The sequence below is a fragment of the Chiloscyllium punctatum genome, chromosome 32 (assembly GCF_047496795.1).
Source record: "Chiloscyllium punctatum isolate Juve2018m chromosome 32, sChiPun1.3, whole genome shotgun sequence".
NCBI lineage: Eukaryota > Metazoa > Chordata > Chondrichthyes > Orectolobiformes > Hemiscylliidae > Chiloscyllium > Chiloscyllium punctatum.
In genome coordinates, this window is record NC_092770.1 from 39,609,390 (window position 1) to 39,621,699 (window position 12,310).

Here is a 12,310-nt window from a genome sequence, read left to right on the forward strand (position 1 = left end):
AATGACATCACCCACCTTAAGAAACCAAGACCTATAAATAGAGAGGCGGGACATACCACCAGTGCTTCACCGGAGATTCTCACTGATGTTACCAAGTCATGGTGATGAAACGTCTGAAAACAAACCTTCTCGCTCAGCGAGCTACAAATCTTCTCAAAAATTGATAAAGCCTCAATCTTGTAAGCTTTATTCACCAGAGGTTCTGTCACCTTCAAATGACTCATGCACATGTATACCAAGTGCCTCTGATCCTGCATCCCTTTTCAGAACCTCATCCTATTTTAATTTTATCTTGTCCCTCTATACTCTCCCTACCGAAGACACATTATTTCACATTTCTCTACACTGACCTTCATTTAGCACCTGCCTGTCCATTCTATCAACTTGTCTCTGCCCTTTTGAAGCTCTACACAATCCTCCTCATAGTTTAATGATGTTTCCAAATCTCAGATCATCTACAAACTTTGAAATTATGACTGTATATCAGGAAAAGCAAGACTCCAACACCGAAGTCTGAAGCAGATTATAAACCTTCCTCCAGCCCGCAAAACAGCCATTAACCATAATCTAGAGCAAAGATTACGGCAGATGTTGGAATCTGTACTGAAAACAATAAACGCTGGAGATCACAGCAGGTTAGACAGCATCCATGGAGAGACAGTAAGCTAACATTTTTAGTTTAGATAACTAGAACTCTGACGGAGTGTCATCTAGACTCAAAACATTAGCTTGTTCTGTCTCCATGGACGCTGTCTAACCTGCTTTGACCTCCAGCATTTGCTGCTTTCACCCATTAACCATTACTCTCTGCCTGTCACTTTGCCGATTTCATTACTGCCCTTTTCATCCCATGAGCTGTAGCTTTGCTCAAAAACCTACTGCATGGTACTGTATCAAATGCCTTCTGGGAGTTTATGTACACCACAACAACAGCACTGCACTCGACAGCCCTCTGTTACCTCAAAAAAATATTCTAACAAATTAATTAAGCATGCTTTCCTATTGAGCAACCTATTCTACATTCCTTAATTAACCTGCATTTGTCTATGCAGCTATTCATTTTGTCCTATTGATTTTAAATTTTATGAAACCCTATGCTGCTTCCTTTTAGATCAAGTAATTTGCTCTCAGCCTGAAATCCTTTACTATTATAGGCTACCAACCGACTGCTCACTACATCTTCTCTCCTGGTGCCTCAGCCTTATCATGCTGTACCGTGGGGAGGCATAAACTGCCACATCTCACTGTATCAGACATGTGTACTCCTGTATCTCTGTAAGAAACACATGCTGTTGAAAATTACTCAACAAATACTTACTGAGTCAAGGTTAAAAATCACAACACCAGGTTATAGTCCAACAGGTTTATTTGGAAGCACTAGCTTTCAGGGTGCCGTTCCTTCATCAGTTGGTTCTCGGATAAAGAAGCAGCACTTTGAAAGCTAGTGATTCCAAATAAACCTGTTGGACTATAACCTGATGTGTGATTTTAAACTCTGTACACCCCGGTCCAACAACAGCACCTCCAAATCATTACGGAATCAAGTGATACTTGTTTTCTTAAAACAAGGTAAAACAAAGTGAAGACTTGGACTCTTACAGCAAAACCCTTATTAATGATCAATTCTCCAATTTAACAGGTAGAAATGTTGGCAAAGTATCATATAAAAGATTTATATTATGAACCAATACTAAAATAATTTCAAAATTAGGCCTTTATTTCACCTTAAAACCATACTCAATTCAAAACTAGTTGATGGGATTAGTTTTGATATATCAATAAATGTAGATTCAACTCAGATTTTTTGCATAATCAGTTTTTACTCCATAGATTATAAGAAATTAGGTGGCAAGAGAAGCAAGTCATAAGACATGCCATAGATAGGGAATATTCTCCCACAGTGTATTTGAACATTGTCTATGATCAAATTTACACTTCAATCCAAATCACGTTTAGGTCAAAATATTCAAATGCATTTTTCCAATTTGTATTTTCTAATTAGATATGATCAATGCTTGTAGGCTACTGCATGTTAGCTCCTAGCAATTAATAACTTTTGGTTAATGAGATGATTTGCAAAGAGATATTATTTATAATTATTTCATTTATAAAGATGCTAAACACAAAAGGACAATTCTGATCAACCTGTAATAATAATTTACCTGATTCAAATGAGTGACATTTCATTTGTAAAGATGGCAAAATGCACAAAGTAGTCCACACCAAGTTTTGTTTCATATAATTAATGTACTATCAGGGTTTAATAATCATTTACTGTGCATAATGACAACCACTGAGATTTCAGTGCTTTCGGAAATTTTCAAACATTTTCATGATTATATTTGCTCCAGACACTGAATCAAATTAATCCAATATTAAAAAAAACTGATAATTCATTTTGGAATTTACAACAGTGCTATTTTAGTGGAGGTGCTTAAGAAATACAAAGCTGTTTCCATTGAGTGTTGCAACAAAAAAGAGCTGGCCCACTGAAAACAGAATTAACAGAAGATTGACATTTATCTTCCCAAAAACAGACTTACAACCATGTCGGCTCTCATAATTTTTAAAGATCCCAACCATCCAAAACTCCCTTTCCTGCACAAAGCATACTATCATGTAGATTTCACAATCTGAGGCCATCAAAAACTTCAACCACAGCATGAATATTGTCTACAACAGCAAACTATACCACAATCACTACTAGACACACTTCAGCAACACTCCAACATAATCCAGACAAAACAAACATACTGCCTGTACTGGTAGCAATTGATGTGCTCGAACCTTAGCAAGAATCTGGCAACAATTTTGATGCCTTATTTTACACATACAAATCACTAAAATAAGGAATTCAAGCAGGAACAATATAAAATGTAATCATGCAACTGCACTTTTCTCAAGAAACAAGAACAAAGATAAATTTAAATCTCCAAAGAAAATAGTGATCTGACTAAGGATTGAACTGAATAACCAACAAAGCAGGAATCCATCTATCTGACCTTAAATTATAAACTTAACTTCTGGTTACTTTAGTTAAATTTACTTACAAAACACATAATCAACATTTATGTTGTGCACATATGTGGAACAACGGTGCTATAATAAAAAAATTAAAATAAAGTCGTTAGACACAACAATACTAATTATACCAGGAAAAATAAACCACTGCAATCCTTTTTATTAAGCAGAGATGTCTATCTAGATGAGCCACATATCACCACACAGAAAAAATGGATCAAACGGTTACTGTGCATTACTGCTCATGATCTGGTCAATATTTAATGGACAGCCAAAAAGAAAACAGCATGAGTATGAATCAGTAGTGCTGAAAAGAAAAAGGCAAAATTGGAGTGAAGACAAAAGAAAAATGACAAATAATGTCAATTAGAGGTACAAAACAGACTCTACCATAATCTAATTTTAGGATATGACAGATTTTGGGTGCGGAGAGTGGTGCAATGATGGGTTACTGAGTGTAAAAAGCCAGATTCTTGAGCTACCTAGTCTTTAGCTGAAATAGTCTCATGGTAATGCCTAGTAAGGTGATGGCAGAATGGTTATGTCACTGGATCATCCAAATTAAATGTTCTGGGCACATGGGTTCAGGTCCCATCAAAACAGATGGTGAAAATTCAATTCAACAAAGAGGCAGCTTAATGGCAACCATGTAACCACTGTTGATTGTCATTAAAAAGTTACTCTTCGTTACAGAAGGAAACTTATCATCCAATTCTGAAAGAGTCACCAATCTGCTTTCTCCCCACAGATGCCACCAGACATGTTGAGTTTTCCCAGTAGTTTGTTTTTATTTCAGATCTCCAGCATCCGAAGCTCTTTGTTTTGATGTAAATCTGCCATCAATATCTACTATCCTGTGACTGCAGATCCACAATAATGTCATTGATTCTTAACTGCTCTTTGGACAGTTCAGAACAATTGACATCCACACACCATGAATGAACAGAAAGAATGCCAAAAAAAAAACAAGGAACTCAGTGCTTCTGAAATCCATCAAATTTCCATCAGGGTTCCAAATCCTACCAGCAAAATAAAATGAAGACTCATCTCATCTCAGTGGAGATTAAAAATGTTGACACGAAAAAAAAATCAAAATGTTTTTGAAATTTACAATTTACTAGGTTTTGTTTTGTTGAAAGACCTGTCTATCTTCCTTCCCACCTATCTGCTCCACCCTCCCTTCTGACCTATCACCATCACCTCCCCACCTGCATCTACCCATCACCTTCCCAAGCTCCAACCAGACCCTCTTATTTATCTTGCATCCTCCTTCCCAACCCCCTACATTCTTGAAGGACTTATGCCAGAAACATCGATTCTCCTGCTCCTCAGATGCTACCTAACCTGCTCTGCTTTTCCAGCACTTTTCGACTCCAATCCCCAGCATTTGCAATCCTCACTTTCTCCAACTAAACAAGACATCCAAGTTCAGAGATCTAAATAGATTCTGACCAGAGACAGCAGGATGAAGACAATAAAGGTAAAACAAAGTCAAAATGGTAAAACGTTACGGTTTCGGAGGAATGGGTAAAAAATAGCATACTGGAGGGCATGCCACAGTAAGGCGTTAAATGGTTTAACGATCTGTTATGAATTCTAATCTGAAGGGGCAAAGGAAACGAAATGTTGTAGGTGCTGATGCATAACAAGAATTGCAAACTTCGAAGTTATGAAGGGTAATACAAGATGGATTTGAAAATGAAAACAGATTCTGAACTAACTATATTGGGTCGCTTGCCGTAGCCTTCAATGGCATTTGTGGGGTATATCAAAGGAATGCAACGTTGCTATCTTTAAATTGGGTGGTTTCATGATATGGGATTTGAAACAGCTTAGGGTCAAAAACAGCACTGAAGATATGTGCTCAAGCTTAGTTTAAGCAGGTTTTGGAGGATAAAGAGAGAGGGGGTTTAAGTATGCAATCTTAGAGGATGTCAAGCAAATGGGTTTTGGCGGTTGAATATCAAGTGCCACAACCAACTCCACCACAACTAGCTATTGGACAATACTTGATAATTGGCAATGATACTCGTTGTTATTAATATATAATGAAAGGTGATCAGGTACCTATAAATGTGCTGACCAGCACTGCAATCTGAAGTACCTCTGCTCCCCCCAAGCACAAAATAAAAATAAATTAAAATTAAAATTTGGGATACTCAGTGTCTAGAATTAGAGAGCAGCATTTGATAACAGGGAGTGAGAATTTTAAAATCAAGTTGATGATTAACCAGGAGTCAAAAAGGGTCAATGAGTGTAAGGATGATGGGTGGCGTGGATTGAGAGAGAGTTAAGAGTTATAGAGGGCAGAAGGGTGGTGGATAATCACAAGGGTAACTAGAAGGTATTGAAACAATCTGTGTAATGCCTGAATCCAGTTATAATCATCCATCTCATGATCCAATCAATGCAATCACAAAGAAGTTCACTAACCAAATAAGCCACTGAGAACTCGGAATGGATTTCCAACATAAGAACAATAACAGACATTAAATACAGTATTTATCACAAAGTGCAAGCAATGCCAAAAATACCACAGGTAAGGATGCATAATGATAATCTCACAATAGTTCAAAAATATAGATGCAGCACAAACATGCAATTCAAAACAAAATCAACATGAATTGTCAAATGCACCATTTCTTCTTCCATTATGCTAATTTTGATTAAAATAAATAGACTGCTTTTTATGCACATTTCCCCTTTCCCCAAAAGTTTTAAATCTCTAAAATAATTCATAAAGAACAATAAGTCTCAACACAAAATTATGAAGCTGACATATTAGCATATATAGGCATCAGCCATAGTTCAGGTGCATGAGATTGTCTCCACCATCAACTAGCAGTGAGTTGTAGAACAAAGACTAATTGCAAAGCCTGAGGAAAACTTGTATACCTCAACTTCTCAGCTCACCACATTAATAACAAATGCAGAAATCTTGAACCACAGGAGACAGCATCAAACTTTGATAACTTACGCACACTGCACCATCGTACTACAGTGGCAACACTCATTTCCAAGCCTGTTGCAGCCTGCAAGTCTGGTATGTATAAAAATCATACATCAATTAACAGTTGTGATATAATAGAACCACAACCCTAGCATTTATCTTGTAGAATTGGAATGCAAACATCTTGGTACTGATACAAGACATTATGCCACGCCTGCGTCATTTTGACAAAATATCTTGTGCTTACTGGGATACTACCTACAGCGGTCATAAAATTTTGACTCAGAAAATGTGGGTGAGTCTTCCTTCCAAAAGGAGTTAAAAACAATTCTGAAACCAAGAGTGAAGTACTGACAACAAGGGTTAGAAAACAGAAAAGGCAGTCAAGGTTTTCACTATCTTCTTACCAGAAGCACTTGCTGAAAATGAAGGCGAGAACTGATTAAACTGTGATACGGCCCAGGTTAAAACAGTTTGCTTCTCATTCATTATTTATGGTGGAAAATGAAGTCACTCAGAAGCGGTGGCTATTCAAAACAGATATGGATCTGAACCCAATTCAAATCAGGGTCTCCAGAATAAAGTGGAGAGAAAGACAAAAAAAACACCTTAAGAAAGGATTCTTAAACAATAAGTAGGTACTCTCTGACCTGTTGATCAATTACAAAAACATCTCATCAACTCAGAGCAGATTTATGACATTTCCTGAAATTTTTACATGTGTAGTGTTTTAATAAATATAAGATGTAAAGCTTTTGAATGCTAGAATTGGTTACAGAGATAACCACAGCTTGGATTCTGTCTTGTAGCTCTTGTTCATTCTAAGTCTAAAACCATTGTTGAAAAGATCTCTCTCACTCCACCTCCACCACCGCCCTATAACCCCTCTGGGAATTTGGTCATCTTAAAAATATGTCAAATCTAGTTACACACTGCTGACACACAATATCGAACAGCCCTTCAACTGCCTGAGCTGTAAACCTCCTCCCCAAATCAATTTGTATTCAACTCAGTGTTCACTAAAGTCAAGGTTACAACCTTTGAATCTTCTCTGCTTGACTAAATGGAGGCCTTGTGTTTCATTATTCCCCACAGTAGGCAGTGCAAGCTGCCACTCACCGATAGAATTTTACCCAGTCTAGACAGCTAAAAACAAGCTTCTTTTTAGCTGGACTTTGTTGTCTGTCATCAGAGGAAAAGGCTGCCTCAATTTGAGGATTAGGATGTAAAATGAAGCATTCTCCGGATACTGGTTTTTGGTTCCCATCTAATACAAATGATTCAACAACAAGCAAGGGGGAAAAAAAAATCTTCTGTTTCTCTCTGACTTTATGCACAGTTCTTTATTAGGCAAATTACTGTGTGAACCTACTCAGAACCTCGCTAAATACAAAGAGGCTGCAACCTCAGACTACACAAATGGCTTTGTTTTACTGGAAGAAATTCAACTATACAATACTGGCAAATGTCGACCAGACCTCTTAGTAAACTGATGATTCAAAATGGATGATAGTTTCAAATCACAACTAAAGGCAAAAGATAACAAAATTTTAAGCCATTCCCTTCTCATTCTGCTTGTATATTTCTCAGAAGAAGCATGAAACCGAAAATATGTTTGTGCTCCGCAGGTAGGACGCAAGTAGAAACTACACAACAGCAGCAGAGAATTAACACAGGGATTAAAGCTGTACAATTACAATCTCGCCCCAGGTTACCACAACTTAATCATTTAGCTAAGAGTCACAAGCTCACTTCCTAAATACAGAATTTTCACCTAAACCTGAACACCAGTTAAAAAAAATGCTCAAGACATTAGAGATTATCTGACAGAGGTTCAATCCTTCAGCAAATATAAATGGTTTCCATGATCTTTAGTTGCTAAAACTGCTCCAGTCAACTTATTCTCTCATTCCCATACAGTACTTCTATCAAGGCCATTACTTCCTAGGCTCCAGGAAGCCATATTAGAGTAACATAAAACAAAAACCTGCCATAACTGATTTACACACAGATTCTCTCCTTGGGTAAAAATCACAACACCAGGTTATAGTCCAACAGGTTTGATTGGAAGCACTAGCTTTCAGAGCGCCAGACTATAACCTGGTGTTGTGTGATTTTTAACTTTGTACACCCAGTCCATCATCGGCATCTCCAAATCATCTCTCCTTAGGCACCTCAACCGCTGCTTTTGGTGTTAAAATGTTTCAGTACAAAAAGTAAAATCAAGCCAAGTATCTCAATGCAAGTTTCCTGCTCAAGAGTACAAGTGATTCTTAAATACTCTATGCAAATAAGTTTATGGTATAAAATGTTCAAAATGCAACAATGTAGCACTGCTTTACGCAATACTGACGTGCTCCACTAGGAGCATGTAAATTAACACTCACTAAATGCTTACATTTCACTTTTACAGCACTGAAAATCTGATTAAAACCCTCTTAAAATAACTGAGAGTGTAACTTCCTTCTACATCTGTTTTACAGCATCCCTCTCTCTTCATATTTCATCCTTTGTAGGAGAAAGGATGGCTAAATAACCTGCCAACGCCAGTTGAAGTTAGAGGTTAGGGAGATGGATCAGTGAATCTAGGTTGGAACTGCCAAGTTCCAATCTGCACTAACCAATGGTTTCTTTTTGTTTACAAAGCTGCAGACAATGCACTGGCTAAATCAACGAATTGTACCACTAGGTTGCCTTATTTAAAAGAATTTCAAACATTTAAGCTAAATTTTTAAAAAGCACATAATACTGGTCATTTCCTCTAAATTGCATGAAGCAGAAACCTACTACTCAACATTAATATGAAAAACAATCATGGCCTTCAAAAATACTTCCAAGGTATAACATTTCCCCTGATTGGGCACAGTCCAGAAATCTGTTCAATTCTGCACTTATTTTTCTAATAATTACATCCAATGGAAAATGTTGCATATTCTAATTTAGTTTCAAAGCAACCTAACTACATGTTATTAAAATTAACTTGAATGTTCAAAGTTTTAACTTTACGCATGTATAATACTAGAGACTGAAAGTATTATCTTTATACTTTACAGGAAGCACATGCAAGTTGTGTTTGAAAGAACACTGGAGAGATTTCACTTATTTCAGTTTCAAGTATTTAAAGTATTGCTAATGAAAAACACGTTTAAATATATTTAGATTCAGAAAGCTGAATCTTTCATGCTAGACTAAAGATGTCAGTAGCTGCAATTGTATCGTAGTTTACCAGCAGCAACGAACTGTGAATAATGACAAACCCGACTTCCAAGTTGCAGGCTGCTTTGCCCACTGTACACTGCCAGATAAACTCAGGACAAAAGCATCCTGCTGCACCTCCCGCTGATCTCCATTAACCCCTGCTGCTGCTTATTATCTCCTCAGGGCCCCTGTACTACAGCAGCTATGCCAAAGCCATGCTTCTTAATGAATCTGTCTCTGTTGATGTAACACACTGCATCTGCACACCATCCACAGAATTGGTTACTATGCAATCAAAAGGTCAACTATAGGGGAACCTACATTCACAGGAAGTGTATTTTTAAAAATATTGAGGCCAGCTTGCAGTTGCTCTGCCTTTAAATGTCTGATGATTTCCATTCAACAAAAATCTTAACACAATTTGTACAGAGTTCTTAAAGCTACACTATGTTATTCGCACAATAGGTGCATTAAATTTTTCTTTTTTAAAGAGACTGCCATCTGCAACATAATTTTTTTGTGTTGCTCTCACAGGCTGTTTACAGAATGGCAAAATGGAGACTTGCTTCTAACAATAATAACTGGGCTGAGATTAAGTGTTTTAGCACAGAAAGGAAATAGGAAGGTAGGGAGACAAGAAATTCCTACAGATCTCAATGGTGGTGCAGACTTGGCCATGATAAAAGCTCTGCTTGTGTATAAAATGAAGCTTCGTCAAATGGGGAGAGCATTTTGTTTTGAAAATATTTTAAACTATGTGGGGAAAAGGATAGGGAAATTAATTTCAGGTCAACTATCATGGCCCTATCAATGAAGAGTAATATCAACAATGTGGTGACTAAATCACAATAACAATACAGCAAGATGGCAGAAGAAAATTGAATTATCTACACACAGTTTGTCTGAACCTTATCCATAGTAAAACACTGGAATTGCAACAAGGTTTTGGAGAGAAACAAACTTAAAAAATATGAGTTTTCAAAAGGCTTTGTGTTTCCTTTATAAATGCTTGTGCATGAGTAACAGGAATATGCAGCACAAAACTAACATCAAACAAGACTGGTTAAATAAGTAGGAATTGAGTAAAAGGATGTGAACACATAAGGAAAGCAACCAAGTAGGATCATATACATATCGCAAATTTTTAACTCAGCATCTTACCCACCAAGCAAGCTTGACTGAGTGAAGCAATGTTCCAGATGTACACTAAAACCCATTTCTCTCCCCTCCAAATATCATAATAATCCTTCACAAGGACTGGGTATAATTGTTGGTTCCTTAGACACAAAATTGGTCCATCAAGCTGATGATTCCAGGTATATTGTTTCAAACTAAAGGTAATCAGTGACAATGCTTTTAACAATTGGTGCACTGCCAGGAAGATTTTGTTTCACCAATTGCATAAAACTCGTCAACAGGCACTCTGTTGGGATTATATTCAAAAGTAACAGATAAGGTTTCAAAAATTAAACAATGCTGAGTTTCTTTTCTATTCACCAAAAAGCAGAACATTCGTTTCCCAACAGGGACACAGGTAGCATATAAAAGAAGAAACGTTTTAACCATTTTGAATTCCTAATCATACACATTCCTTGCTATCACTATGTGCACAGTAAAGTTTCTGGTTGTCTGTGAATACATCTGTCAAGTTAAAGTAGACACTTGAGGACACTGGCTTATCTTGATCATATCAAAGTGTAAAAAACACCACATTCTCACGATAACAGACTTATGAAATTTCCTTGAGCAAAAGACTGTGGACTACTATTTGGGCATGAAGACATCTAATGTGGACCAACTTATTTTCTAAAGTATTTACTAAAGTGGGACAGCACGGTGGCTCAGTGGTTAGCACTGCAGCCTCTCAGCACCAGGGACCCAGGTTCAATTCCAGCCTCGGGTGACTGTGCAAACTCCATGCAGACATTCTCCCTGCGTCTGCGTGGGTTTCCTCTGGGTGCTCCTGTTTCCTTCCACAGTCCAAAGATGTGCATGGACTGGCCATGCTAAGTTGCCCATCGTGTTAGGTGCGTTAATCAGAGGGCAATGGGTCTGGGTGGGTTACTCTTCAGAGGGTTGCTGTGGACTTGTTGGGCCGAATGGCCTGTTTCCACACTGGAAGGATCAAATCTATACAGAGAAGAACTTATTTGAGTATCATACTAAATCAGAGAACTGTGTGGCACAAGTGGATTGATTGACCTCCTCCTGTATTGTAACCATTCTATGATTCTATAACTTTTGAGATGCATAACTGCTATTTTTGTTTTTATTTCATTAAATTCACTACGCCATCTATAAATGCAATTTCATCACGCATTTGGAACTACTTGTATTATTGCAACTGTCATCTTCCATTGTTTGTGAACATTAGAATACCACCACAAACGCAAAATGTGTGTTGGTTTGCTAAGATAATAATGCTCAATAAAAGAAGTTTAATTAAATAATTTAAATAGCTTTTTAATTTATTTGGAGGAGTTGGTTATGAAGTAGGAATATGTCAACAGTTAATTTTTTAAAAATTCCTTCAGACAGAAACCAAATAATTTTTTTTTGCTCATTATTATTTGAGCAGGATACCTTTCCCAGAAGCCAGTAAAATAAGATACATAGAATCCTTACAGTGTGGAAATAGGCCCTTTGTCCCAACAAGTTACACTGACCCTCCAAAGAGTAAACCACGCAGACCTATTGCCCCTATCCTCTTATCCTATATTTACCCCTGACTAATGCGCCTAACGTAGACATTCCTGAACACTATGGGCAATTTAGCATGGCCAATTCACCTAACCTGCACATCTTTGGATTGTGGAAGGAAACTGAAGCGCCCAGTGGGAACCCACGCAGAGATGGGGAAAACGTGCAGACTCCACAAATACACAGTTGCCCAAGGCTAGAATCGAACCCGGGTCCATTGCGTTGTGAGGCAGCAGTGATCTGAGCCATTGTGCCACCCCAGATATAGAGAGTATATCTGGTTGGGACATATGTGGATCAGAACTAAGACAAAACCTAAAATAGTATTATTCTCCAAAGAGTCTGCACCAGTCATAAGAAAACAAATTGAATATCTTAAAACAATTTAATCTACAGTTCAACGGTGAAAACTGACATGCATGAAAATAAACAAAAAAAAGT

General features: G+C 37.4%; 1 protein-coding gene across 1 annotated transcript in view; it reads right to left on the bottom strand.

Moving 5' to 3' along the window:
* Positions 1–12,310, bottom strand: part of lrp6 (low density lipoprotein receptor-related protein 6) — a 192,974-nt gene that overhangs the window by 45,841 nt on the left and 134,823 nt on the right. The window lies entirely within an intron of this gene.